This window comes from Amblyomma maculatum, chromosome 5 (assembly GCF_055883805.1).
Source record: "Amblyomma maculatum isolate TAMU_Amacu chromosome 5, ASM5588380v1, whole genome shotgun sequence".
Taxonomy (NCBI): domain Eukaryota; kingdom Metazoa; phylum Arthropoda; class Arachnida; order Ixodida; family Ixodidae; genus Amblyomma; species Amblyomma maculatum.
In genome coordinates this window covers 97,621,014-97,648,743 of record NC_139348.1, presented here as the reverse complement: position 1 = coordinate 97,648,743, position 27,730 = coordinate 97,621,014, and the positions used below count along the sequence as shown (strand labels likewise).

General features: G+C 46.3%; 1 protein-coding gene and 1 pseudogene across 2 annotated transcripts in view; one reads left to right on the top strand and one right to left on the bottom strand.

The window, feature by feature from the left end:
• LOC146188966 (uncharacterized) overlaps positions 1 to 27,730 on the top strand; it is a 76,026-nt gene that overhangs the window by 3,891 nt on the left and 44,405 nt on the right. For both annotated transcript variants that reach the window (XM_084603936.1, XM_084603935.1), the window contains exon 2: positions 155 to 330. The gene's annotated coding sequence lies outside the window, so the exon portion shown is untranslated. The remainder of the gene's footprint in view (positions 1 to 154; positions 331 to 27,730) is intronic.
• Positions 3,918 to 7,612, bottom strand: LOC146188968 (uncharacterized; annotated as a pseudogene).

The window sequence follows — 27,730 nt, the reverse complement described above, 5'->3', positions numbered from 1 at the left end:
GTGTGAGGACATGAATTTACCACGAAAAGTAAATACATTAATAACAGAAAAGTTATTACTCTGGTGACATTTTTGCCATAGTATAATAGTTGCAGGGTACCACTGTGTGCAAATTGTATTGTTTATTTTTTTTAATGTGTTCCTTACCTTGCAGGTTGAGAGTGCCTGCCCAACCATGGTGTCACTGTCATGGCTACTGCTGTGTAAGGAGTGGTATGCGTGCCGGAGCCTCGTGCATCAGCCACTTCAAGCAGAGCGTCGTTAGTATAACTGCGTGAGCTGTTGCAACTAGTAGGTGTACTGAGAGCTGCCTTTTGAGTGACACCTTTGGTGAGTGCACATTTTATTCTTACAACAAAAAGGAGGTCCACCAACTCTCTCTCTCAGGCATAATGACAGCAATGATCTCCAGATAAGACTGAAATATCCCTAGGACGTACTTACTATGTTTTATTTAGGACATTCTTTATCATCAGGACGTTCTCATATCATTTTTAATAGGTATTCAAAAGGTCCTCGGCTTCCGAACATCTTTAAGAAAGCCTCAAAGAGGGGAATTATTGATGTGAGTACATTCTGAGGAGCTTCTATGCAGTCCAGCTGCATAAAAAATGCAAGAAATTTGTAAAAACAATTATATCCATGGCCCTATTGTAGATTGGCTGGTCTTTGCCACCATCCTGGAGCATATGTGATCACCTCCACAGTTCTTGTGAGCTGTAGTCTTCTACCGTGCCGACAAAAATATGAATGGAAGAAAGGCAGTTCAATCAAGTGTATAGTTGGAGAAAACATAGATTCAAGCTACCAATGCAATAAGGTGCTGCATAGGATTTCACTGGTTTTAACTGAATGTTTACAGTGCAGTAGTGGTCTTGACATGGGCAACTGCCATAGAAGTCTATCACTGAAGCAAGTGTTCATATGATCATATATAACTACAAAATGACTTTTCAATGAAGCAGTTTTTCATTAACAATATAGTTCTGATGATATTACAATGGAAGAGGTTTATTAGCAAACATTAAGTAAAAAAGGCCTATTTGAAACACGTCATAATGTGGCCTTTAGTTAGATACCTTGGTGGAGGACTTTTGCACTTTTTGCTGCTTCTTTCCTCACTGAATGGAAAAGCTGCCAATTTCACATTGTTAATTACATGACACTCTTAAAAGTTGGGAAAATTCTATTTCACAGCCTATGGAAAAATAGGTTTTTCATTATATGTTCTGCAAGTGTACTGCTCTGGCATCAAGTTGAAAAACATGCTGGCTTCGTCAACGTTGTACACTTTGCACTTGTATTCCTGGAGCAGAGGCCGAAAGTTCTTTAGCCACTTGTAACATGACTCCACGTTGACAGCAGAACCTTTGCCAGACATATGGCTCATGATCTCGTGCCTGTCTTTAAAACGTTACAGCCAACTGCGGCTTGCACGAAATCGTCTGGCCCAGTACGCAGGCCAGGCTGCTGGCCTTCATTTGAAGAAATGCTCCTGCCACTGGCACGTTTCGTGTCCTTACGTCTTTAAACCATGAAAACAAAGCTGCTTCCACATCCGGAAGCAGCTTTTATGGCGTCCTGGGTATTGCCCCCAGACTTCTTCCATGCGGCCAAAATGGTGGATAAGGTACCTGGGGGTACGTCGAATCCCTATGCAACATGCTTTTTTTTGCGGCCACTATCCACAGCTCTCGATATCTGCAGCTTTGTCTCGAGCGAGATGGCCTTCCTGTTTGTTGCAATTTCTACCGCTGCTTGAGGAGAGACTGGGGATACTGGCTCGCTACCAGTGTTGCCACCCCTGTTTTCTAGCATTCGCCAAAGCAGGCTCAGAAAACCGCTAAAATATGCAAATATTTTCGGAAACCGCCCAAAATAACCGCTAATATGTACTACTGGGCTGGATGTAAAAAAACTTGCCCTGGACCTTGTGCATGGCTTACAAATGGAAGGAAATGTAATGATTCGGTATCACAGCCTTGAGCAGAACAGGTTAAGCAAAAACAAAACTAGAATACGCAGCACCGTCGGAAGCAGTGTCTGCTTGTGCATGATTTACAAGCAGCGCCGAGATGAAAAGCTAGCAAACTGTATCGCATAGCGGGGGCTGATAAAGAACGGTTTCTTCGAATGTTCATTTGCACGGCATTTATCGCTCCGTTCACGGCCAGCACCCAAGGCAGCTCGCACTACACAGTAGTGTTTATGCCTCTCAGCACGTGTCCTTCCTTGTAGTTTAGTTCTCATGCAAGAAAAACTGACATAATTAGGTTGGCAATTCTGCTGTTCTTAAGCATATTGCACTGTAAATTGTTTGAAAAGGAGATGTGCAATTTCATACTGCTCATAATTGCGGTTAGAACATGAGAGGATGTGAGCAGACTAGATCAGCCAAAAACAATGCTATGCAAGCGTTGAGTCAAAACAAACAAATCAGCATCTTCATCGGAATCGTCGTCATCCGCCTGTAAAATGTGCTGAAACACTGCACTTCCTGAAGTAGACGGATCGCTCAGACCGTTGCAAGGGTATCAGTGCCAATAAGTAGGGTTACCCTTTTTTGCAGTTGATAACCAAAACATTCCTTGTTTTTCCTCTTCAGTCCCACTTAGATCACCATAATGGCGTTCACTGCAGTTGGCGCGAGCCTGTTTCGTAGTTTTGTCTTCAGCAAGTTCAGTTGACAATGATTTTCAACTTCAGTGTTGCAGTCTTACCCAGACCAACATTGACATAGCGAAGGTTGACTGAACGTGTTTTTGCCAGAATAGTCTCTATAATTTTTTTGCTTCACACCAGAAATTCTCAGCCAATGATGTAATTTGTGCACGGGGCAGTTGTGATGCTCTTCCATTGATTTTCTGCCACATCTGTCGTGACTGGCAGTACACTTATTGCCTCCATCAATGGTTCTAGTGAAAGCTTCAACACAAGCAAGGCTTTTTCAACCGACAACTGTCTCACGTTTTTTAACGTTTCATTGTCCTTAGCAAGCCTATGGCCTGTCTGTTCGATGAGGATAATGAAATAAAACAGCGCAAGGAACGGGACGAAACACGAAGGAAAGGCAACAAAGACACAGGCGCTGACTAACAACTGAAATTTTATTCCGAAGCAGGACACATATATAAGGTACAAAGAGGGCGGGCTAAATGCGATCCTGCACAATCACCGAAACAGTGTAGTCACGTCCAAGAGTAAAAACGATAAAAAGGTGAAAGGCCGAGAAGACTAAAAGCGATAAAAACCACTGTGTAAGAGGCTGGGACGGAAAGTAAAACCGGTAAAAACAGATATATACATAGCCAAAAAGGCAAGTAAAAGCATTAAGGGGAGACACTGCTCTTTAAACTAATTTTGTTAGTTTTTGTCGCACATAGATGAAAAATGTATACCTGATGTATTTTTGTATGCTGAACACAAATATGCAATCTGTTTTTATCTATCTTGCGTCAATTTTGAAATATTGGTTAATTAATGACTAATCATTATGCCCAAGTTTTTAATAAGTTCCTGATCAAAAAATGATTCAAATTTGATATCTGTGTGTTCTGCAAGAGCCAGAGTGTGCAACCATACCATTCTTATAATTTTGGCCTCCCTGGCATAGAAGTTATAGACTTGCCAAATACATCCATCAAAAATTGGGAAAATTTCAACAAATAACTTACTAATTTAATTAAATTTCAAAGAGGAATTGTTATGCTTTTTAGATCTTATTGCAGAGAACAATTCATAAGCTTCAAAGTACAACAAGAATTGTTCCAATCTGACCACCACATCTGGAGATATCTTGGGCAACAGTATGTGGAGTGGTTAAAAAATCCATTTTGAGAAAACAAGAAAAGAAGTTTGAAAACAAGACCGGAGTTTATTTGCTGCAAATCAAGGCTTGTACTTCATTGCAAACTGTGTTAGAAGCCTCCAGGAACATAATCACTATCAACAGTTTTCCCTTGCTTCCTTTTCATGACACTCCGGAAGTTTTCAGCACCTGCATGCTTCCTATCCGATGCAGCCAGCCGGCGCTGGTCCTTCTCGGCACATCTTCGTACCAATATGCTGCTTCGATGCACGTGCAATTCTTTAAGGATAGCCTCAGTGGCATGCTCTTTCCCAGCATTGAATCTGGCGACAGCTTCCCCTACTGCACTCTCAACAGTGTAGAGAGAGGCATGCTTGGTTTTGGGTACGAGTGACCATATCACAGAGTGTAGGCACTCATTTGCATTTTGCGTTTTGCCTCTCTGGCAACGCTCAAGTAGTTTCTTGTCGGAGAGGCGTGTGTATATAGGTAGCAATGCCTCAGCGACATAGTCTGGGAGGTTGTATCGATGCTTTGGCCTTGTTGTGGATGCACCAGCTGTCTTCCCCTTTTGGACAGAGCGAATGATTCGATCTTGCATCTGTCGAGGTCACATGATGATACGTTGCAAGAACAGCATTCTTCATGTCATCAATGTTGCCCTGGTTCGCCTTCAGAGCCCGCCCATAGTAGGTGGATAATTTTGCAATAAGATCCCCTGTGAGCTTGCCCTTTCCACCGAGACTTTTCTGGCTATCTCCCTTATGCTTTTGCATGAGATTTCTCAGAGCAGCACCCATGCGTTTGTGAATATGGTTAATGCAGTCTTCTTTTTCGATTTCCACAAAACCATATACCTTTTCTTCGTGCAGGCTGTTAAAAGCTCGGCTATCGCCGTTGCACAACATCTTTGTATAGCGCAGGCCATGCTTTTGCAGTGATCGCTCAAACAGTATTCGTACAGCCTCCACTTCCATTTGCCCAGGCTTGCTCAAACTATTTTTTTGGCACTGGTGGTCAGCTCGCCACTGCTCATAGTGAGGGTCATCTTCTTTCGGGCCCAGCTGGCATCCCAAACAAAAGTTTGAAAGCACCACAAAATCGAGCACATACCCGGTAAACAGCTCTATTACTGTGCCTACGCAGATGTGCGAGGAGTGGCCCCTTGTCAGCCACGTTCCATCATATGAAACCGTAATATTGCCGGGGTTTCCGAAGTTAACTCGCTGTACACCGATTTCACGGCATCGGCGCACTCACTCATCACATGCGCGGCAGGGTTAAGTTTTTTCTTCACGTACTTCTGGAAGGTTTTCGGGTGCAAACCACGTCGTGAGACGTTCAGCGAAGAAAAAATGTCATTTAAAATATAACGGTAAAAAAAGTACGGGACGAAAATCGTGGCACAATAATTAACAAAAGTAGCGGAGAAGGGCATTCATGAAAAAGATAAACATTTACCCTGCCTCTGAGAAATTCCAATTCTTTTTGCGACAAGCACAGGAAGGGTGCACTCACACATTGCTCTGTTGCGCAGTGGATTTCAAATGCTTCTGCGATTTCCCTGGATATCCTATCCCGTCCTCTAGCAAGAATTGTGCAGCGATTGAAATGTGAGTAACAAACAGGTTTCATCCGGATCATCATCGTTATGTTTACACTTTTTGCAGTTCATGGTGAGGTGCCCGGAAATTGCAATGCTGTTTACGTTGTTCCTGTGCTCTTGAAGCCTAATGTTGAGGCACACAGCGCAGAGGAGCAATGTGTGAATGCACCCTCCCTGTGCTTGTCGCAAAAAGAATTGGAATTTCCCAGAGGCAGGGTAAATGTTTATCTTCTTCATGAATGCCCCTCTCCGCTACTTTTGTTAATCACTTTGTGCTACGATTTTAGTCCAGTGTTTTTTTACCGTTATATTTTAATGCTTTTACTTGCCTTTTTGGCTATGTATATATCTGTTTTTACCGGTTTTACTTTCCGTTCCGGCCTCTTACACCGTGGTTTTTATCACTTTTAGTCTTTTCGGCCTTTCACGTTTTTATTGTTTTTACTCTTGGATGTGACTACACTGTTTCGGTGATTGCGCAGGATCGCATTTGGCCACACCCCCCCCTCTTTGTACCTTATATATGCGTCCTGCTTCGGAATAAAATTTCAGTTCTAAGTCAGTGCCTGTGTCTTATTTGCCTTTCTTTCGTGTTTCGTGCCGTTCCTTGCACTGTTTTATTTCATTATGCAGTACCAATTAGCCCGGCATCTTGCACTTCTGTTCGATGAGGGAAACCAGGAACTTGATCCATCACTTTCTTAGTATATCCTTATCTTCTGGATTCAGTCCCGCTCTCTTCAATTTCCTGCATGTGCTTCTCAAACGAACAGCCCAAGTATGGCTTTGGGTCAAGATGGCCGCAGCCGTGGCCTAGTGGTTAGAGCGCCCATCTCTGCTGCAGGAGGGGGTCAGTGCGAAAACCACCGCCAGAAACCTACCTGTAAAAATGGGTACAAGTGTCCCTCGGCCTTGCGCTCGGCTTTCCTAGGAGTGTGCGCTTGGGAGAAGCTCTGCTGCGCTCCTGGTCGGCCAAACCTAGTTTCGAACAACCTCGCAACCTGCAAAGGTGGCTCATGTTCATCTTGGCTCTCCCTCTGAGCCTCGGCATCAGCAGTAATGACAATATCATTACAAAAGAGAAAGGGCCACTTAATGGGCTTTTGCCACACTAGGCGGACTTAATGTTGTTTGATGGCAGAATGAATCACTGACCCATCAGCGCAACTATTTGGGACCTATGACACCTTTCCCAAGCATTTCACCCCAAGAGCCGAGCACCAGCTGGAGGAAAGCTTATACCCATTGAAAACCGGTGGGTATCCGGCGGTACCAGGCATCGAACCCGGTACCTTCCGAATGCGAGGCGGATGCTCTACCACAAGGCCATTGCTCTGTTGGTGACTGCTCGGCCACCAACCAAGATTCATTCTAGCCAGACATCGTGGCGATATCATATTCGCCGTGGAGGTCATTTTCTCCGGTGGGCGGAGGACATGATGTCCTTGATGGCAGCGAGAGTGCTGACTGGCTGCACATCCCGAGCGCGACCTTGTGGGCAGCGCGCGTCCCAGCTGGTTGTCTGAAGATGTGTGAACTTGAAGGAGTAGACGTAGGGACGGAAGATGAATATTGAAGAGGGAAAGGGTGGCTAAACAAAGTTAGCCGGCCAAGATTAGGTGATGATGACTTCGAGCGCAGTGAAAACTGTTATCACGTAACTGGGTTGGCTCTCAATCACGCGACAGTGTCTGAACCTTTTCGGGGCTCAAGGATTTGAGTGTTCTACCAACATTGATCAGTTAAATTTCGGTTATAGCACTGTGCAAGGCATGGAAACATTATACACACACTTTTCTGTGCCTCCTTTCAATTTTTTGAGATGTGGTTCAATCTCAAAAATTTTCTTTGGCACAGCGTCGAGCCTTGGCGAGCTCAAAACATCGCTCTCCGTACTGGTTTATGAATGTGAGCAACTGCCTCCCAATTTATGCCTGTCATGGCGGTGAACTCCTCATGAAGCTTGAATGAGAGAAATATAATTTCCACTCAATTACTGCTCAACTCAATTTTTTATCGATTATGTTGCAGCATAAATCGAGACTCAGTGTGCATTATGTGCGGAAAGAATGCAGTCTCATATTCCTGCATACAGGCATTAAGAAGGAACAGATGCAGCATCCTGTTGTCCTGCTCACTATGTCTGCATTTGCTAGAGCTGAGTACTTTGCCAAAACTTCTGCTGCCGGTGGCTGCATGTCTTTCATCCATTTCCTCCTGGATGGTCTAGTTGGCTTCGTTGAATAGGAAAGATTTTCCTTATCAGGAGAGGGCCGCTTGATCTCCTTTGTCATAAATTCCACGTGTCAATTCGGAGTCAACTCGTCATGTTTAGCTGCCTCATCTAGGGGTAGATCTGTAGTCTGAAAAGAAATACCGACATGAAGAGCTGCAGGGCTGAAAAATCTGCTTTTGCACGAAAAGTGTAAACCTAACATATAATGCTGCAAATGTTAGTTGAACTACACTGCATCTTTTTCTCTGACTGGCCCAGAACTGGCCCAGTTGAGAATTGCAGTGAATGTGTGCAGCAGCCTTGTGCAAGGTCGACCAAGGCAAATACAACCTAAGCTGTGTGTTTTGTCCCTTTGGAGGCTATCCACAAAGGAGAAATGTCATGTTTACAAGGGGACATCAAGTGCAAATGCCCTGGGAAAAAACAGCCAAAGTGTGGCAAAAGCTGCTCGCAGTATTTTTCTAGTTGTTGAGAAGCATTTCTCAAAGCTTGAAATTGCTCATGTGAATTTTGAACTTTCCACTTAAAAACATGTCAGAAACCCATGTCTTCGTCTTCTCCTCTTTCCAGTGCCGTTGTAATCATGGCTAGATCAGACAAGAAAAAAAAACAAGTCAGCAAAACCTAGGCTGCATAGGCACATGATTTACATTTAAAACTAAGTAATGGAAGCTAGTAGTTGACCGTTTTGACTAGTAATCACAGAAGTGCATCTTGTAATCTAGTGCTACTTTATTCAGTGCTAAATCTTGCTTTAAGCTGCATACAGTGCTAATTCTGCACTCCTGTGAATGCAGGGTTACAGCTATCACTAATTATTTAAACATTTCTCTGCATACAAAACTACATCAAGGTTACCTAAGATCAGGCTCAGGTAGACTGATGAAGGTTGCTGAGTGGAAGATACTTTTGATTTGCCCGTACACACCACAGTTGTGTGATAAGCAGTAGAACTTTGCAATATTTTCAATATTGCGTGCCTTACAGCCGTTTCTGCTGTGATGTGATCATTACCAAAGGTTTTGTTAAATAAGAAAGTTTAGGTTCAGTGGTAAAAAGAAAATGTATAAATAATGGAGAGGTCCGTTCAGTTCAGTCATTCAGTCGTGTCCGATTCTTCGTGACCCTATGGACCATATCACGCCACGCTTTCCGGTCTCTCATTATCTTAGGAGAGGTTATCTGCAGTACGTGCCACATGGGTCTGCTCTGCGCATGCGCGGCCGTCGCCTAGCGACGGAGACGCGCGCTTTTTCTCGCCGCGCTTTTATTTTTATTGTTTCTCGCGCCTGGGCACGCTACTCGCACGACCTGTGCGTACCCGCCTCCTGCAACGCTACGTTGTACCGATGGCGCTTTCTTTCTTCGTGCTGGATATGACTGCTGTGGAAAGTTTCGCTGTGTGTGCGACAGCGCTCCTCATACAGTGCATCAAGAGGCAGCCAGACGCACCAAACGATGCGTCCGCCTGCGTGGAGCAATGCAACAGCTGCGTGCTCGCCGTCAGGGGGGACGAGTCAATGAGCGGCAGGCTTTTGACCAATATCCTCTACTTCATGTCTTTTCTCACTATCCACTCCCCTATATTTACATCTCTCCTACCCTTCTTCTCCCTGTCCGTTTTACTTTCCGCTGGCTGTGGCTCAGGTGTCTCTAGATACATTGGCAGATGCTGCAGCCAGTAATAATCTTTTTCCTTCCTTTTAATTATTATTTTAATAAAACCACTTACTTACTCATTCTTCCCCGCCACTTTTCCTCCTGGCGCAATGCGAAGTTTTGCCTTTCGCGTCGTCCTGTACCGCTTGCAAAGTTGCTGCAGTACAGGTAATCTCAGTTCGGTGCACTTCTGGAGCGGCTGGGGGTTATCTAAATAATGCCCGTAGGGATGCCATAGTGCAGCTCCGGATTATTTAGACCACCTGGGGTTCTTTAACTCTTTCGGGACCGCCCGAAAAGAAGGCAATTGTGATACAACTTGGAAAATATTTTTTTATTCAATGACATTTTCTGCTAGCTTGTTGTAACATATATTGTTATGCAGCTAAATGAACGCACTTTCACGAGAAAAAAATTGAGATGTCTTAAAAATATACATGATATCACAAAAAAATCTCAAAATATAACTTTTCTTCTTAAAGACACATAAAAAAAGAAGGAAATTCTTGAATACGGAAATAAAAAAGAGTAATAAAAATATTTCAGAATATACAAAATGTGATACAATGCCTCTTTTCTAACTTCAAGACAAAAAAAAGTGGAAGGCTTATGTACAACATTTTTTTTGTGTGTGCTTTCTTGCACCACTTCTCACCGCTCAATTCTGAGCACGGTCCCTGTGCCACTCAAGAAAACAGTTGCGGGCCGCATTGAAGCACAGATGTACGCTGCATTTACTGCAGAAAACAGTAGTTTTGACCTCGGTTTTGGTCTGTTCATAGCATAGTTTGCAATTTTTTCTCTTCTCCACTTTTTGCGGCTCATGGAGCGGGTGTTCTGCAGAAGGCGGTGGAGGAGCGCAAGCTGTCTTGGCACCTTCAAGATGGAGAAGCTGCTGCACCAGCTCTTCCCTAAAAGCTAAATGGTCAAATGAGGCGTTTCTTCTCAGCTCAGGGATTTCTGGATGAAGTTTGCAGTATGCTTGGAACAAAATAAAACTGTTGACACATGCGATGTCAATGCAGTGGAAGAACAGGGTTTTCCACCAGCGGACGCTACGCATCAGAACATTATAATATCCGATCATCTGATCCGATTTGTCCACTCCTAGCATTCCGGCATTGTAATCATGAATAAGCATTGGTTTTGGTACAGATATCTGGGTCCACGTACTTCCGCTTCTCTCCCTCCTTTTTTGCGGTGACGCTTTTGTTGGCAGTGTGAATGGTACTCATCATATTGACAACACGCCGGTCTTTCCACTGAAGGTATAAAATGCTTTGGTCACGCATCCATCGAATATCGCCACGACAAGCTTTTTTTTCCCATCGTGCGTCTTTTAGCTCGGCAGGGAATCCTCGGCGATCTTTTCTTGTTGTCCCACAAGCCAATGTTCGTCGGTCGAGGAGGTGAGCGAACAGGTGTGTAGAAGTATAGAAATTATCCATAAAAATTTTGTAGCCCTGATCCAAATATTTGGCACATAGCTGACAAACTACGTCGAAAGCTAACCCGTGGGGCCCTGGCTGCTCACGTTTGCCTGTGTAAACTGCAAACTGCACAGTATACCCGGTGTCGGGGTCAGCGAGGACCCACAGCTTGTAGCCCCACTTGGTCACTTTATCTTTTATATATTGCCGTATTCCCAAGCGTCCTTTTGATTTTACCATGCGGTCATCCACAGAGAGGTCTCGATGCGGCTGGAAAAGCTTCGCCGACACTTCGTTTACGTGTTGAATCAGCCAATAGACGAACCGAAGCTTTCCTTTTGAGAGCTGACTGACGTCGTCCAAGTCTGCGACATGCAGCATCGCAAGCAGTGCGATAAAGCGGCGCCGTGGCATAATCCATGGCGGAAGAAGACCGCTGTACATGTTTCCCACGTTCCAGTAAAGCTTCAGTCGCGGCGCTTTCACGATCCCCGTGTAGATAACGAGGCCAATAAACTTGAGCATCTCACTTGGAGCGACTTCTTCCCAAGAGTCGGGACGGGCATGCGTCGGCTTCTCCAAAATCTTTGTCCAGGCATATTTATTACTATTGTCACAAATAGTCTGAATGACCTCAGCCGAGAAAAAAAGAAAAAAAAAGACCAAGGCAGTCAGAAATTTCTTTTGTGCGCTTCTCAGTGCCATGCCGACATCTTCAGTCAAGTACACACCAGGTTCTCTCCTGGGCGAAAACTCTATACGTTTCTGCGCCGGCGGCAGGAGATCATTCCCGTAAGTTGTGGAAACCCTACAAAACAGAGATAAAATAGAACATGCAGCGATCACGCATACCTACTCAACAGCAAGTGGAAAGCAAAACTATGCTCACCTTCGGCTACTAGTTGACGGTCCAGGTTGTCCAGAGTCGCTCTCCGAGCTGAAATCACAGCTTGAAAAGTCATCTTCTGACTCTTCGCTGCTTGATTCCTCAAAGAAATCCGCAGTAGAAGCGGCTGAATCGCGCGACTGACGCTTTTTTCTTTGCGCGGCCTGACGCGAGGTTGACGCCATGGTTCTCAATCTGCGCCGCCGCCGCGCCAAAGATTAAAATCTCTCCCGCGTCGCCGCCTGCCGTGAAAAAGGCAAACTACACCAAAACCGAAAGTTTAGATACTAGACTACTCACTAGATGGCGACATGTGTTCCAATGAGCGGATATTTGAGCTTGAGAGCGCGCGCGATTTGATCGTGCATTTTTACACGATGGCCTATGGCGCGGTCCCGAAAGAGTTAACGTGTACTGCATGTCAACACACAGTACACGGGTCCCTGGCATTTCGCCTCCATCAAAATTCGACCACTACGGCCAGGATCGAACCTCGTCTTTTGGGTCAGCAGCCGAGCTATTGTGGGCTACCACAACGGCTGTAGACGGATGTATTGCGCGGCATGTGTATGAGCCTTAAATGCTAACCATGCAAGACAGACATGCATGAACAAGCAAGGCACGTCGCCCCCCCCGCCCTCCCCCCTTCAAAAAAGAAAGACAACACTTGCAGCCGCGCTGGTAAATTATGAAGGCTGGCGGATACAACGCAATTTAGCCCGTTTCCCTGCCAAGTCTATGCGCACGTATGCTTTGGCTGTGTGCATTGTTTTTTATCGCAGTAATGTTTGCAAGAATCAGAGTGCAGACTGCTGAACATGGGGTATCAAAATGAGATATAGTTTTTTTTTACTGATACTTGGTAATTATACAGAGCACAGAAAAAGGTCATTTATTTTAAGGGCTTATTGTAGGAATTATCAACTAGGAAGAAGAATGTTGCACAAGAAAACTACATTAGAGGCAGTTTACATTTTTTTTTCAGTGTTACAAATTGGTGTCCCGAATTCTTAAATCAGCCTCAAAAATAAATTCAAAAGCAATGAATAATATGCATATGTATTGGAAGCACAGAAATATATTATGAGTCATGGAATAATATTACACAAACAAAATTACAGCAACTCATAACACAAAAGAACAAGTAAAAAACACTGGTATGTGTGAGAGATGCTAGTGAAGACAGTGCAGAAGAGCAACATCATGAAACACTGTTAATGAAGTGCGAAGGAAAGAAACAAAGGCGTGTCTCTGTCATGTCAAGGAGTCCTGCCAGCACGCAGTCTTTCAGAAACTCTAGCTGTATAGCCAACAAAGAATGTTATTACACAAGTTATTTGTCACAAAAAATATTGCACAGAAGGTCAAGAAAAACAAAAACAAGAAATCAAATGGTGTGACAGATGCAGGTGAACATTGTGAATGGAGCATGAGAGAGAATAAACATACACATGCCAAGGCTTGCTGTCTGCCAGTATAACGACTTCTACTAACTCTAACAGTGCGAACCAATAAAGAATATCACATGAACTTAATTACAGCAAAGAATATTAGACAAAAGGTGTAGCAAAGAAATAAACTTTGCCATACAAAGAACGAAGAGCACCAAACATTTTTTTTCGGCTTGCAAATCACAATAGCGGGGATTTGTAACTTTCCCTCATAATTTCGGCCTTTCTGCCCACCCTTCCTCGCGAGACCCAGTGTTCCTTTTGCGGCAGATAATCCTTGCGCAACCGCAGTTTTTTCACTGCAATTCCAGTTGCTAGTGATCCCGATGTTCCTTTTTTTGCTTTAACTCCAGAGCATCCTTTTGTTAGTGAGCCTCTGACAGCAATTCCATTGCTCGTGCTCACATTTTCTTCAAAGACTTTTGCTTCGTGTAACTTACCAGATAATTGCTCGATTTGAAATGGTGCCTGCTCTGTTCAGATGCTTTCTGCAAACCACATTGACGCTGTTCAGTGTCTACATCAGCTGGGACTTCAGTGTCTTCTGTATCAACAGATGTGCAGACAGCATGGGCAGCCAAGTTCGGCCCTTCCCTATATCCCTCAGGCAGACGTGAGAAGCCCCACTCATCAACAGGCAAAAAAACAGCGGCAAAGTGCTTGCACGGTAATTTCGACTTATTGAAGTCGAAGCATGTACAGCTTGGGGTGCTGAAGTTAACTTCATGAAAGCCTCTACTCTGGCTGACGGAACGAATGAGAAAAGTTCCTTCTTCACTGCCAACTTGCACGCCCTGCGATCTTTAATCAGATGCTCGTTCGAGCCGTTCCATAATGTGTTTTGCTACAACAGGAGGCCGTGGAGGAACTCGGGCATAGCATGATGATACTGGCGGTAAGAAGGTGAAAAACTCAGATTTGCCTGCAGGAATTGCATCTCTTTCTCTGGAAAAAAATTTTCAACCAGAACTCTCAAAAGCCCCTGCAGGCTATGACGACCACTATTTCCAGCTAAGTAGGCCCTTGAGCTCCCTGTTTTTTGATTCCATTCCGTTGCTCGTGCCGAAAGGGAGGTCGAGTCTATATATCTTCACCCATATTTCCTTTACTGAGAGCCATTTACTTGTTCTGTCCTCATTGGCCATGGATGCCAAATATTGCTTGTTTAATTGCATTTGGATGACTATAGTCCTGGCTGTCCCTGTTCGATGACATCAAGGGTGACTCACCGGCATCACATAATGTTTCACATGGTTCTGTACGTGACAGCGATTGACGTTCGCGCACCTCGGCAGAACGGCAGCGGGTACGTGCGCTGTGGCTGCACGCCTGTGTCGTCACCACGTGACATTACACAAGGCAGGGCTCTCTAAGCCTCGCGTGAGTGTTTAAATTTTGATTAAAGTTTTTTGCTCATTTAAAATTATTGCTTGCATATTGTAAAAAGTGTAATCACGTACTGTGATGGACCAAGCCTTCACTTAACTCAGCACGGTTGAAAAATCACTGTAGTTGCCCTTTAAGGCTCAGGCTGGCAGCAGAGCGTGACCTCTGGGCGTGCTCTTGTAGATCCTGGCATCGGCATCACGGTCTGGGTGATAAGGAATTGAACTGCACACACTTGTCAGTTTTCGAAAAAAGTTTTTTGCCACGAAGGTTACTGGTGGTGGTAAAAAACATTTAATGCCAATGATATGAATAGTGAGGGAGAAGCCCCCTAGTGGCACGTGGGTGCTCCCTCACTGGGAGGAGGGCACCCTTACAAAGCGAAGGATAGCCCTTGGAGCGCTATCCTTCTCATAGCACTGGAGATGATCCGGCGCTGGTCTTGAGCAGAAGTACCGGTCAGTAGAGTTTCCTAGTAAGACTCCGCCATGGTCGGTGATGGGCGATGAGGGAAGGTGGGGCATGTGAGGAGGGTGTGTAGGAAATCTCCTGGTTTGCCACAAAGTTTGCATGAGGAGGGAAATTGGTCTGGGTATCTGGCATGTAGTAGTATGGGGTATGGAGCAGTGCGAGTTTGTAGTCGTCGCCAGTGTGCGGCCTGCGCTATGGTAAGGGCCGGGGCTGGGGGTGCGTATTCTCTTCGTTTGTCCCGGTAATATGAGAGAATATCACGGAAGGAGAGCAGACGCTCCTCGGCCTGTAGAAGGGGCTCATCTCCTCCTGCCCGGAATGTGAGACCTCGGGCTAGAGAATGAGCCTCTTCGTTGCCAGGGAGGCCGGCATGTGCTGGCGTCCAGATAAGGGTTACAGGGTGCCGGGGCTGCCAGAAGCGTAGTAAGTGAGCAGCGGTGCGAGATATGTAGCCATTGGCATAGTTTTGAATGGCAGATTTGGAGTCAGAGATAATTATGTTGGCAGATGGAGAGGTCAGAACAAGCGCGATGGCTGCCTCTTCTGCCTCTATGGCCGAATTGGTGATGATTGAGCTGGAGGTTAGAAGTTTTGCTTGATTGTCGGCTACCGCCAGGGCCATACGAAGGTTACTGAGTGCACGCTGACCCCGAGGCCATTGTCTCTGCTGTATGTTGGGTTCCGGTGGCGGCCACTTGCTGTCGGAAGTGAACTTTTTGGCAGCCAGCGGGCTGCCCAATGTTAGATAATCGGACAAGCCTAGTCCTGCCTGATAGAGCTTTCTGGGGCTTCCAGAGTTGGTGAATATGGGCAGGACCACCAGTCAGCGCTGGTTCCGCCCCCGGCAAGTGTTTCCTGAACCTCAGATGCATGGCGCTCAGGCTGTCTGCCTCTGAGTTGGGTACTAGAACTGAGCAAAATAATAAATACATCTACATGACTATGGGATGGTGTTACAGATGAAGTGAACAGCATAGCTTGCTAGCACAGGCATCTTCCTTTTTACATGTGCGGTGTAGCCTCTATGCACGCTGCTTACGACGTCGACACCTTTTCTAGCTAAGAATAAATTGCCCTCGTTGCCCGAGTCTGCACTGGTGTGCACAGATAGGTCACACACCATATTTGGTCATTGCTTCATTGGGTGTTGATCAGTGCTTATCCATGCTCCATCCGGGCACAAGGCTTCTGGACCGGTCGCCCAACAACGGGTGCACTCACAGAGTGCCTCAGAGCCTCGGCGCACTGAATGGCAGCTGTGGTGGTGATTAGGCCTAGTCTTCTCAATGTTCTTGAGTGGATAAGAGAAATTTACGGCCCTTCTCGTCAGTTCAGATTAATCATTGCACTTGTTCGCTCTGAGCAGTGAGCCAGTCAGCATACTGACTTCCTGTTCAAAAGATGCAACTGCAAATGGATTTGTTGTGACAGTTAATAAGGGCATTGTCGTTGGTTAATATCTGGCAGTGCTGAAAAAAGGCAGGTTCAGGCACGCTCAGGTTCTGGGATTGCATCTCAGTGGCTGGCTTAACCCTTTAACTGGCAAGACCAGATAGAATGATGCTATAATTTTTTCCTTGGTTTGTATTCGTTTTTATTAGTCTAAATGTGCATGAAAAAAAATGGGAATGCGTTTGAACAACGATTTCGAAAAATACAGAACGTCAACAATTTTGTTGATCTGCCAAGATAGGGAGCACAAAGCTGGCAAACTGACATGCGTCAGTCATGTTCTACTTGAGGTGGAATTGAAGGAAACAGTTGTTGCCGCTTTTCAGGCACAAAAAGACGTCACATTTGGCGCACTTGAAGCCTGACACACCTTTATGGCATAAAGCACAGCGACCCCTGACCTGCTGTGTTGACTGCGACTTCGGGTGGTGCTCGCTAGCGGCCACTGGCCAGTGACTTATATTGTCGTACCTGGCGTCATCTGTGGGAAGGGCATGCTTTCGCACCGTAGTCCCTGTCTGGAGGCTGCGCAAAGGGGGTCTTCCAACAAGTCGAGGGCTCACCAGCTGCAGAGCCGACTTCAGTGCATTTCCCACAGACACACGGAAAGTCTTCAATGGCATCGCTTTTTCTCCTAATGCTTCGCAGTCAATCTTGTAGACGAGCCAAGCATTAGCGATGCAAACGTCAATGGCATATCCAAAAAGCGGAAGATGCCATCTGTGAGATTTGGCCGGGGTTTTGTATAGGTGAACCAGCATATCAGAAAGGTCAATGCCACCCATGTGCTGGTTGTATTCTTTCACTACTGCTGTGCAACTCACAGGCACTTTTGACTTGTGTGCGCTACTGTATCTCTGTACTGTGCACACTGGTTCCACACCATGGGCGTTGCTTAGAAGGGTCACGCATTTGTTGTGCCATTTCACAGCTATTATCCCGTCCGATGAGCAGAAGTCAACAGACCCACGTTCTTCCTTTGAAAGTTCCTTGTCACTTTTTAGGACACCGTTCGCTCCACCTGTTCTATTTCCGTGAACTGTGCCGATGCAGTGAATCCCAAATTTGGTCTTCATTAGGTGTATTAGATCGTAGTTAGTGAAAAAATTGTCAAAAAACACTACTTTGGTGTGAGGCTCCTCAATGGTCTTGGAGAGAGTCACGACGACTTTTGCACCCAAAAGGAGTCCTTCATCAGCCGAGCCTGCTGGTGTGTTGTAGAATGTGCTTGATCCTTGATACATGATGAGGTCGTGAATGATTCCATTTGAGCTTGACCGACAGAACAGCTTGAAGCCCCACTTATCAGGCTTGTTCGCGACATACTGCCGCAGGCTCCCGGCACGTGTCCCCTTATAAGCAACCATGACCTCGTCGATGCTTTGCTTGCTATCTGCTGGAATTTTTAAGAACTGCTCTCTAAGCTTTTCGAAGAGCGGTCTGACTTTGAAGAACCGATCGCCATCCGGAACATAACTGAGGTTATCCACGAAGTGGACATACCGCCTGAGCGCTTGGAACCTCTTCAATGGCATGACATCAGCGACAGGCGGAAATCGCCCCTCCAACGACCAGTAATCTTCAAGCGATGGAAATTTATATACTCCCATGAGCACAAGAATGCCAAGGAAGCGCCGAATCTCTTCTGGTGATGTGTTCAGGCTCTTTCCTTGCTGTTGAGTGGAGTACAGATTTGTTTGGTAAGTTATGTACTCCACCAGCTCATCCGTGAATAACGACTTGAAGTATGTGTACGGAGTGCACACATTTTGCGGCGATACATGAAGTCTTTCAGGAACCTGTAGGCTGGGGATGTCCACTTTTTTCCAAGCTCTTGGCTTCTCGCGGCTTCTCTTTGGTTTGCGAACCTCTGTATCGTCTTCTTCGTCGTGTACAGGGACGAGGACACGTGTACCTTTCTTTGCTTTCTTTGTAGGAAGGCCAGAGCAGGTAACTGAGTGGCGCCTCCGGTCTGTATTACAACTTGGAGTACTCTCAAGGTCATCTGAAGGACTGCATTGCACGTTCAGACTTTGCTGCCGTGGTTCACCTCGTCCGTATTCATCAGAAGCGTCGTCATCGCTGGAGTCCAGCTCCGAATCGCTCGGATGTAGCGGCACAAGCGCGACGCCTTTATCCTTCCTCCGTGCTCCATAAAACAGCGTTGTTTCCATGGCTGCAAGATAAGTATGTTACATGTAGGCAACAGGAAACAAAAATATGGAGTGATGAAAAGCTAACGTTCCGCGGTGCTCATTTCACCTTTATATAAACACGAGCACTCGGATTCCTGCCATAAACCCTTCCCTACAAAAAGAAAAAAAAAAGTGACCTTGAGCAGCTCAGATACAAGTAGTAACGCAGAGCTAGTTCTAAACAGTGTTTTCTGTTTACCTTTACGTGTCCGGCATCACGTTCAAACCAATTGTGGATATGAAAACAAACAGCCGACTGCACATCATTGACGGCAATTTTCTACCTTATTCTGGCAGCTCAACAATTTTGTAGACAATGTATTTTGTCCTGCACTGCCGCTTCTGTTGCCAAATAGGTTATACTATTCTGCAAGGGCCACGTTTAGAGACGCCTCTACAAGGAAATAAAATTGTCGCCACCCTTACCTTCGAATATCGGCTCCTGTTGAGGCCAGAACTCTGCCAACGTGGCGCGCGCGGGAAGAAGACGACGACTGCACTTGGGGGGTCAACACTGTCATTACGCGCCATCTATTGACGACTCACACAACTTCATTTCAGAGCCTACTTCATAAAAAGGCTAAATTTAGACGAACACGTTCTAAATTTTAGGGAGAGGCATTTTGTGGCTGCTTATAGTGGGTCAACAATATTGTTGATCTGCTGGTTAAAGGGTTAACATTGCCACAGCTGTGAAAGCAGAATGCAGCCTAGCAGTTCATGTCAGTCAGCCCTCTGAAATAGAACATACAGTTAAGTTAATTGTTTCATGGTATTTCACAAAGAAGCAGTGGTAAAGGACGCAGCAAATACAGAACTGCTCATAACTGCATTGAAGTTTTTGCTCAGCAGTTACATGTTGTGCACTCTTATATGGCTTTATGAAAAGTGGCGATAGTGCACAGGCATGGTCCTTATATATTTACAGCATCATTTTATGGAAGCTTTTGCTGAGCATTTATAAGGTGTGCACCTCCATAGGACTATGCAAAATATTCAAAGTGGATAGGCATTGTCCACTCTATTGGTGCATATTCAGGAAAGACACGGGAGCGCTAGAAAGGTACATGGGCATGGTAGGGGAACTGGACAAGCACTAACTCAACAGCCTTTATTTGATGAATAGTGCTTGTATACCATTGCTTTAGCCGTGCATCAAAGTGCGGACGACCGCAAACGATCGCAGGTTTTGACAGGTTTGCAGATATGCAATCAGAAAGAAAAAGAAAAGAACAACCTTACATTTTCTAGTGTTTTGTGTCAGTAATGGAAGGCTCCACAACTCTGCGGAGTTGGACCTAGATATTGCGCTGAGCAGCGCTGCCTGAAACCTGAATCCCAGGAATTTTGAACAGAGAAGCAGCTGCTTAGAGGGAGAGAGAAAAAAGAAACAGACAGGTGATTGCCGTGACCAGAGTGTGAATGAATGCAGGTGTGAGATAATAAACCATTTCTGTGGATTTTTAACACTGTGTAATTCCCTTTTTGGTCCTGTCCTGCGTTGCCTTTGTAGGTACTGCATTCCTGTATTTAGCGCATTACGAACTCCATGCCAATGAAATGTCAGCACTGTTTGTGCACTAGAAAGCGAGCTTTGTGGCTAAACCATATTCACGATCTCCTTTAGAAACTCACATTCTCATCACACACCTTGCATTTGACGGCACCCAACAACTCGTTGAAAGATTCTAAATTCACAACAGTGAACACAGTATTGTCCATACTGCTCTCGGTGTTTTGAAGTGGGCAGTCGTCACAGTTACTGACGAAATGCAATCTCTCTTCGTTGCCTGTAGTCGTTCTTACGCATTCTTGACCAGCTTCCCCAACATCCCCAGGGTGGATGTTTGCTTCCTGGAGAGACAGGATACCTGGGGGACGAGTTTCCTCCTGGAGCTGGCTTATGGCTTCCGCTTTACAAGGACAGAGGGCCCGGCAGTTCCACTGGAGGATCCGTGGACGGGGGGGTCTCCGATGGGGCCCTAGCCACGCCGTTCTTGATGGTAAGCCCCACTTGGCAGACCGAACTGCTGGAGAATGGCTGCAGGTAGGAGGGAAGAGATGGCTCGGAGTGTGTTGTCCATGGTTCGGGACAACTCTAACCTCCCGCTCGGCTGCTGAGGACAGCGGCATGGCCGAGGTCCCGCTTGCTAGTGTTGAGGGCGAAGCTGGGTGATGGATCTCGGCCATTGGGGACTCAGGAACGGACGTCAGTGCTTGGGTGTACAAGTGCCCCCCCCCCACAGAGATGCCCTCACGTCCCTCTAGGAGACGGGCTCCAGGGATGTCATTGCCGTCACCACATGCCAGCAGTGGCAGGGGGGGTATCAGCCGGGTGCAGTCCCCCGCAATTTGAGCAGCGAGGCACCGCAGCATCGCAGGTGGTGGTCTCATTGGTCGCGGCAGAGTTGGCCAGACTGGGAGTTGCAGCTGGTAGACTGCCACCCATGCAGGAGGAACCGGGGCCCCAAACAGCACGCGGAGCGCAGTGCCTCGTGCCCGATGGATCTCCAAGACAGGGACAGTGGACTCCAAGGCTGCTGGCAGGTTCTCGGCCGTGATGTTTGCCAAGACTCCATAAACATAGTCCATGGAGGTGCCCATTTCAGAGGTGGGGTGGGCCCCGTTTTGTGACCACCCCGGCCAGGGTCTGAATCTCCAGCAGCGTCCTAAGGGTTCCTCAGTGGCTGTGTGAAGGGTTGACCCTCACAGCCAGGACCCTAGGTGTAGTGGCCAGGCCCATAGCAATATCCACCCTTGAGCGGCTGAGGAAGGTGGCCCTTTTCTGCGTTGGCCTGGACAGGGCCTTGCCCACCCGACCAGGAGGCTGCTCCGGAGGTGCTGGCGAGGCCCTCGGCGCCATCTTGGGGGCCCTGGACCCGCCATATAGCCTCCTCCGGCAGGTGGGACGAGCCCCCATCAGCTCGGGCATACTGTCCGGACAGGGACCCCTGGGACAGTCCAACAGCAGGGGGCAGGGTCCCCTGACTGTCCAGAACACGGTCAGGAGGGCCAGAGGTCGAGGCCACCAAGTCGTCAGGAGGGGTCATTGCTCCCTGGTCAGGAGTCGCACCTCCAAAAACCACGAGAAGCTCCCGGGTGGCATCGCTAGGTGAGGCCAGCACCTGCTGTTCAGAAGGGGACGAGTTGGGGGCAGCCAAATCGGGCATCAGAGCCGGTCCTGGGCAGGGGAATCTCCCTGAGTGGGGTCACAATGGGAGACAGGAGCTGCCTTGTCAGCCAGGCTGCCGAGAGCCCAGTGGAAAAGATGTGGCCAGAGGCCATTTGGTGTGTGGGGGGGTCCTCGCTTAGAAGGAGGTGTAGGGGGTCTTCTAGTGGACTTGGAAAGGTGAAGGTCACAGGTAGGAAGGGGAGGGGAGAGGTGAGAGGGGAATCCGAGGACTGGTCTTTGCTGGAGGGGTTAGGCGTCAGCCATCCCTGGGCCTGGCTTTTCTTTCTGGAGGGGGGGGGGGGTTTGTTCGTGATGAGTCCAATTACTCTTTCCACATGCACATGAATCCGTACATCAGAAAGCTTCCTTGTGCTTTCCACTTCTGCAGCTGACAGCTGTTTCTTGCTTTTTGTGTATCCTGGCAGATGTAGGCGGGCACAGTAGAAACCAACACTGTCTGTGATATTGAATTCGCAATGTGCTATAACATCTCCAGGAAGTAAGTTGGCTAGGAGCCCGAAGTGTTCCGTAATATGTTCGTCACTTGCTCGGCCTCCCCAGCCCTCCGAGATGAATGTGACAATACACTGTGGGGCAATCTCTATCAAGAACTTTGCAGTGTCGCTGCCCTTATAAGCCAACCATGTTTCACTCCTCGGCAAGCATGACGATGGCCTCTCAATCTTGATCTCAAAACAATATATGGTGGCGACCACATCACTGCCGAAGGAATCAGAATGTTTGCGGCATGTTGCGCTGCAGTGCACTTTGTTCGGGCCACAGAACTTGGGACTTCAAGTGGCAGTAGCTACATGAAGTCGCTTGTCAAAGATGCGCGCGGCAGTGGATTCAGACATATATGCAAAAGTGAACATGACCAGACCGTGTAACAATTTAAACTGACCTCAGGCATATTTTCCTTTAGGCATTCTTCCTTTCGAACCTCTACACTTTTGATGCTGATTCATTGGCTCTGCTACTGTATGATACTTGGCCTTACACATTTTTCATCTCGATGAACATTCAATTAGTCTAGGTCAACTGATGGTAAGTCCTACACAACGTCTTCAGAAATAGCACCTAGCTTATGTGCATGCACGGGCACTTAAGGCATGAAGTTCGAGCAGCTGCCGTGACCACCACAGTGATACATTGTGTGGCCATGAGGGTACGTCCATATGGTCTAGTTGAAAATGCAATGAGAGCCGCCGCACCTGGGTCTGGGTGCATCACATGATTTGGGCTTGAACTTCGCACACAGCTATGCATTATGACCGCCTGACGTGACTTGCATCATGCATGACAATGCCATATATGGCACTGCTACTTGTTAATTTGGTAATCTGAGCTGTAACTTCCTTTATAATGACCAATAAGCACAGTTCTTTCTTGCTGTGTTGTGCATCCGTTCCAGTGTTTGTGTGAAGCCGGCATACATCTCTAACGACCAACAAATGGGTTTTATTTGAGGTCGTCATGATAGCAGTTATATATTACTCTAGCACAGCATTGATGTACAGAACTCACCAGGTTCCTGAAAAGCAGAGCATTACCTGCTCATGGCTGCAAATCTTCCTTCACTAGTGACTTCTGCAGGCTTGTAACCCCCCCCCCCCCTTCCTTCCTGTTCTGAGGGTAAAATAAATTTTGAAAATTCAGGCGGAGTGAACTAGCGGTAGAGGCTTGTGTCCAGATGAAGTGGAAAGCTGCATTCATTCCTGCATGTCTGTGACATCCAATTCAGCTGTGGTACCATGCCGTAGCAAGTTGACGTTTGCAAAGCCTGATGGGTATTTAGCATGGCCTTATTCACGCTTTGGCCCTGATAGTATTTGGCGAGCTGCATGTACAGTCGTGATGGCAAATGTGTCACGTTCTTCAGTGGATGCCAGGCACTGACTCGTTGACTCAGACCAGATGATGTGAGCAGAACTTTTCCTTGCTTTTCGATTGGCTCGGCCTGGTTACTGCACTACCTCTGAGACCAGCACAGTGACTCCTTTTTTAGGGTAGGACAATTACAATTGCAAAATCGGACCGACTAATTTTCCCCGGTTCCTGCGCGCTGCCTGGCAAGAGTGGTGGCCACTGTAAAGTAAGGCACTCAGTTTTGTTTTTCCTGCTGCTGCCTGTCCTTCTTTGGAGCATTGGGTGCCACGTGCATGTTGTGTCGTTGCACGTGGCTCAAATGTGCTGCATGATTTAAGAGGTATTTATAGACACTGCCCACAGAACGAGCTGCCAGCCAGCAAACCATACTACCCGTGCTGAAGCCGAAACGCGCTTTGTATGGTGCCATTTCTGCATCAGGCCATAAGTGGCGCCACTTGTGTAAATATCCATGGGGGGTTCGAACTCCAGGTCAGGCCTGGGTTTATCACTTCTTGGCTAAATTAAACTGTAGTCCCAGAACCGTAGCTCAATGTACACGAACACGTGGAAAGATGCACAACACAGGCACACAGTACCAACTGTAATATGGAACAGAACTTGAACTTGCTCTTCAACATTCAGCCACAACTTCCTCTTCTACTCCCAAGTACATCACACTCACACACCTCTTTTTTTCCCAAGCAGATTGTCTAGCCAACAGTAAATGTTAGCAGTACAATCATCTCAGTCTATCACTCACATTGTCCAAGCATAACAGCCACAACTTCCACCACATAGATACAAACTAGAAAAACGACTACACATCTACAGCTCAGAAGAGTGAATTGCTGGTCCAGTTGGTTCATGCCTGCTAGGGAAAAAAACAGCAAAAAAAAAAAAAAACACGCAGGACAAGAGAAAACAAACTCACACACAATTGCCGAACTTACAACTGGTTTACTTATAATCAACTACCTGCGCAAGCACACATGCAAAAATAAAACCACAAGAAATATAAGTTGACATAATTTAAATACCTGATAAAAATTGGTACTCTTTCTCGGGGATAACTACAGATGGATCGCTAGTGCAAGTCAGCTCATTCTTTTCGATTACAAATGCCCTGAGAAGCTCACATTCGTGCATAGTCTTTCCCCTGCCAATTATTATGGTGCGGTGAAACAAAGGTGAACAGTTTTTGCATTTTTTTACATGCAAGGCGAGGTTGCTTCCTGTACCTGATCGATAGCAGTTGCTGTGCTCCTTGAGTCGTTCATTCAAGCATTGGCCAGTTTGCCCGATGTAAACTTTTCCACAGGATGAGATAGAGTGCACCACGCCAACAGCACACTTCGTGAACCTCTTTCGGAGCTTGGTTTTGCAGGCTTGAGGTTTTTCCCGGTCACAAATTCGGGCGCAAAGGCCAGAAAGCTTGTAGGGGGCTGAGAACACCATATTTACTCCAAATTTTTTCAACACTCTTTTCAGCCCATGGGAAATTTTGTGAAGGTAATGAATCACCTCAACATTCTTTACTTCTATAGGACTTTTGGCCGACACCTTCAATTTTCTTTTCAAGCTTTCACCTACCGCTACCAGCAGGGAGGATGGAAAGCCAGAAGCTGTTAGTCGGTTCACCTGCTCAGAAAGGCTTTCGTGCATAATGTGCGGACAACTCTTTTTAAGAGCATTTGTAGAGCAAAGGTTTGCAATGCTGCGCTTTACCAATTTCGAATGGGTGGATTCGTAAGGTAAAAGTGCCTTTTAAGACTTGGGAGTATACTTTCAACACACGTGCCTGCCACATGAAAACTTAGTTCTAAATCAAGAAACATAATGGTCTTGTCAGATGGCAGATCCTCTGTGAAAATTTTGTTTTGGAACAGGTGCTAAAAACTGTTAAAATCTGGTCCGCCACACGGTTGAGCTGGTCATTTGATAAGTTTAAAATGATCAAAAAGTCAACATATTTAAATGGGTGGATTCGTAAGGTAAAAGTGCCTTTTAAGACTTGGGAGTATACTTTCAACACACGTGCCTGCCACATGAAAACTTAGTTCTAAATCAAGAAACCTAATGGTCTTGTCAGATGGCAGATCCTCTGTGAAAATTATGTTTTGGAACAGGTGCTAAAAACTGTTAAAATCTGGTCCGCCACACGGTTGAGCTGGTCATTTGATAAGTTTAAAATGATCAAAAAGTCAACATATTTAAAAATTCTGGTAACACATGTCATGAAGCGCGTCCCAAAGCATAGAATCAAACAACTAAAAACACATTACATAAGAAGGGTGCAACACCCGAACCAATACAAATGTCTTGTTTTTGTACCACATAATTGTGACCATGCTTTATAATGATGGACCTAAGATAAACACTTAGATGTTCTAGGAAGGATTCAAGAACAACTCCACACTTGTTATGGAAACAATAGTCCCATGATTTTCAATTAATTCATGCTCTGCTTCTAAGAGCTCCATCCTGGGATATAAAATAAAACAAGTCCTTAATATCAATCGAAAAAGCGGCATTCGCTGTTGGAAAACCACTGCCAAAGCTCTGTACTTCACAAGGATTCGATAGCACAAGGCCATTAAATGCACGTTGCAAATTACTGGACACCAATTTCTGCCATGAGCCGTGCTCGGTGACTATGGCCCTAAATGGGCTGCCGGGCTTGTACGTCTTTGCAGTGAAGAAGACTCGCAACACATTTTGCTCACACTTGCGGATCTCCTCCTTCAGTCTATACAAATTCAGCTGGTGGTTTAGACAAAGGGCCATGCGCCTTCGCTTTGGGAGGTTTTAAATCCGACGGCTTAAAATTCTTCTGGATTGCCTCGGCTGTCTTTGCCCCAAAAGTAAGACGGAAGCACGACGAACCCACCTTGCTTATCAGCGTGAAAAAGCTTGAGGTTATTTTGTTCAAAGGGGGCTACCAAAAGTCTTGGGTCTACTTTTCCTGATGTTGCTCCCCCAGGTCCTCATTAGGCAGTCAACACCTTCCGAGACACAGTGGGACCTTTCTTATGAAGGTGCCTTCCTGGCCACTCTGTGCATGGCTGCCAGAAGCTCATGCTTCTGTGTCCGAGGGCCAAGGCTGACGGAAGGGTGGCTTCGTCCAAGTATGCGACCGGAGTGCTTGCTTCATCTTTTCTGGATTTCTTGGGTAGGTTGTGCCGAAGACGGTTCCAGTACACCTCAGTCAAAGTAGCAGCCAGGCGCCGATGCCATCGTAGGTTGCTTGAAGCCGCTCGGGGGTGATTCACCTAGAGGCAAAGATGCCATAGCCATTCCTGCAGGTGTCTGACTTGACGATACAGCTCCGACTTCAGAAGCTTGCAGGTGCGTTTCCAGTGTCCGGTAAAAGGTGTCAAAGAGCCAAACAGCTGGTATATTTCCAACGGCGGATTGCCACTTTTTATGCAATGGGAAACGTATGCCCTACACGTGGTGAAGGCAATTGCGCTGACGCAAGATAGAACGTCCGTGGAAGGGCACATACATAGTTCAGAAGAGTGAATTGCTGGGCCAGTTGTTTCATGTCTACTAGAAAAAAACCAACGAAAATAAAGGCGCAGGACAAGAGGAAACACACATTCAGTCGCCGGACTTACAACTGGTTTGCTATTGCCACAACCACATACTTATCAACTTCCTGTGCAAGTGCACGGGCAAAATTAAAACCACAAGAAATATAAGTTGACATAATTCAAATGCTTGATAAAAACCGGCACTCTTGGTAATAACTACAAATGGATCATTAATGCATGTCAGGTCATTCTTTTTGATTAGATATGCCTCGAGAAGCTCACGTTCCTGCTTAGTCTTTCCCCTGCCAATTATTATGGTGCGGTAGACATCTGCAGCTGCCACGTATAACGTTCACATTCACTCCTAGAACATCTAAATGAGTTCAGTTCTTGAGATTTTAATGGCCAAACACATCAAGGGAACCCTTCATTCAAACACTGGAAACCTTGGCCAATCTGGCCAGCATCTCTTCATTACATGCCACGATGGCTTTCTTCTTCACAGACACAAAACCTTTCTTAAATACCTGGGTCGCCTTCTCTTCATATAGGCCTATCTTCGAAACATCCTTG